Source organism: Labeo rohita, chromosome 21 (genome assembly GCF_022985175.1).
Source record: "Labeo rohita strain BAU-BD-2019 chromosome 21, IGBB_LRoh.1.0, whole genome shotgun sequence".
NCBI classification, from domain to species: Eukaryota; Metazoa; Chordata; class Actinopteri; order Cypriniformes; family Cyprinidae; genus Labeo; species Labeo rohita.
In genome coordinates, this window is record NC_066889.1 from 25230168 (window position 1) to 25232928 (window position 2761).

Below are 2761 nucleotides of genomic sequence, written 5' to 3' on the forward strand. Positions count from 1 at the left end.
ATGAACAACTATCACTAAACAAAAAAAAAAAAAAAAAAAAAAAAAAAACAGTTGTGGATAATTCAGGTATCAACACAGTATTAAGAATCAAACATATGAAACTTTAATAATTTCAGGTCAGTACTAAATAAAAAATCATTCAGGTAACAACTGAACAACATTCAGGTAAAAAATGACATGCATTTTGAATAATTTTGGTAAAATAATTAACATTTTGCAGATCCTGCAAGGTTTATGTAAACTTTTCACCTCAACTGTAATTGTGTCAAGTAAAATTTCCTGGACATGATAGTAAAATCTAATAATGAGGATTAAAATATGAGCTGTGTGCAACTGGAAACTGGGATGAAGCTTAATGGAAATGAGTTAGATATTAATTTGTTTCTGTTTTTTGCTTAAAACATGTACTCTTCTCTCTTCCAGTAGATCACTGATGCAACTAATTTTTAATTTTGTGAAATTTTGAGAACACAAAGTGGAAATGAACAACTCTACAGTGAACTTCACCACACCTACAACTCATTCGTTTGTGCTAGTGGATATTCTGGAAATATGTGCATGCGCTTTTAGTTTCTTAGCTGGTCTTCCAATACACTCTTATGTTTTATGGTTCATTGTCACAGGAACAGAAAGTGGTGTCGCATCTGTGCTTTTCAAACTCAATCTGTCTGTTTGTGAGATTGGTATCTGTGTAGAAAGTTTGATTTTTATGCTGTCTTTTTTTTTTTCAAGTCTCACAAAATTAATATGTTTTTTAATAGGTCTAGCCATCACTGGTCGTCCGCTGTTTCAGTGTCTGATGTGTGTTGAGTGTTATCTGGCAGTGGTTCATCCTGTAACCTTTCTGAAGTACAAACCTCTCAGATATAAAGTGATCTGCTCTGCTGCGGCCTGGACAGTTATTCTTGGCTCCTGTTTTTTCTCTCTGTTCATCTCGTTGCATACTACAGCACATACGTGGTTCTTCTCATTGCAGTTCTTCATCTTCTTCTGCATCCAGTTGTTTTGTCTTGTGGCTGTTCTCAGAGCTCTGAAGCAGTCAGGACCAGGAGAGAGGGGGAGAGAGAAAAAATGAAGAAAACCAAATGAAGAGAAGAGCGATTCATCTCATTCTAATGACTACTGTGAACACGGTTATCATATATTTCCCATTTACCATCTCAGGATTCTTTACCACTGTAATAAAACAAAATATTCGTGCACTTTGGTGCATTTGTTTGTTTTGTTATTTGCTGGCAGGTTTTGTTGAGCCTGTTCTTTACCTGCACTGATTTGGAAAACTCTCCTGTCTCTGTTCCTGCCAAGTTATGTAACTTTGTTGGTTAATTTTAATTAATTATAACTTTCACGTTCACATTTTATTTAGATAGGTCCACCACCTTAAAATGATTTGTGCATAACCATTTTTTTACAGTTTTATTTGTTTGCACAACTTGTAATAGTCTTGTCTGTAGTTATCATATTTTCATTTTTATTATAATTTTTTGTTTTTTAAATAAATATTTTAAATATTTAGATATTTACAGTCTCACTTTTTTCTTTTTTGTGGGTCGTGAAAGATATTTCATTATATTGAAATCCTGTACTGTCATATGTAGTCCTTTGTGCTTTTTGGGAGGGAAAGAAATATTATTATTATTTACTAGTATTTATTAATGTTAAGATCTATTAATTTATTTTTCATTGTAAAGTCCACAGGGAAAAAATGCTCAACCATTTCTCAGTAAATTCAAATGTTTTAATTCATTTGAATGTACATCATTCAAATCACACATTTTTCAACCACATGCATTTGCTTATGTTTTGTTTTATGTGACACATCTATGATATATCTTTGTGGTGACTCTGAAGTGAGACTACACAAACAGGACCGGGTATTATTTACACCCAGAGAGACTGAACATTTACTCGCCAGGTGAAATATTTTAACTTAATTTGTTTGTTATTCCATTCAGTGAAATGCAAATATATGAATGTGATTAATAGACATATTTACTTAGCTGTTGAGTAAAACAGTGTAAGGTCTGTTGTTTCAGATTTTTAATACTTTTTTACCATAGACTGAGATATGCACAACTTTTTCGTAACAGTTTATACTAATAACATACTTACAAATCATTAAACTAATAGTTCATAGTCAATGCAGAGTTTATAAACTATAGATAATGCATTAACATACTCCATGCAAATAGTATGTTCGTTCATTGTCACTGTAATTAACACAGTTATTATGATTTAATTAGCTTGTAGTAAAGGAATTGTTAATTGGGAATAATGAGTAAATAGTTCTCATTTTAGATTCAGAAAATGGGAAAATGTCAATAATTAAATGCTTTAAACTAACCTTCATTGAACACTAAGTGCATTCATATTCATTGTTCCTTAAACTGTTTATTAATGTACTAACTACAGTTTATAAAGTATTAACTGTAACAGCTTCCAAAAGATTTGTATGGATGTTATTAGTATACTTTTTTTTTCCTGGTATGCTTAACTTTTATTTCTTCCTGTAGATAACTTATTATTCATTGTCAGAGGTTGAACAAGACTTGAACAAGACATGAATAACTCTACAGAGACCTTCATTACACTTGCAGCATCTGCAAACTCCACAACTCTGTCCTTTGGGCTAATGGACAGTATACAATTGTTTATCTGCAGCTTTACTTTCCTGTATGGTATTCCAACACAATCCTATGTGATCTGGCTCATCGCCACAGGAACAGGAAATGGACTTGCATCAGAATTCTTCACCCTCAAT

The 2761-nt window shown here is 32.2% G+C and overlaps 1 pseudogene; it reads left to right on the forward strand.

Annotated features, from left to right (window-relative positions):
- The first annotated feature begins 481 nt into the window (after nucleotides 1-481).
- On the forward strand, nucleotides 482-1326 carry LOC127152186 (C-C chemokine receptor type 4-like; annotated as a pseudogene).
- The last annotated feature ends 1435 nt before the right edge of the window (nucleotides 1327-2761 follow it).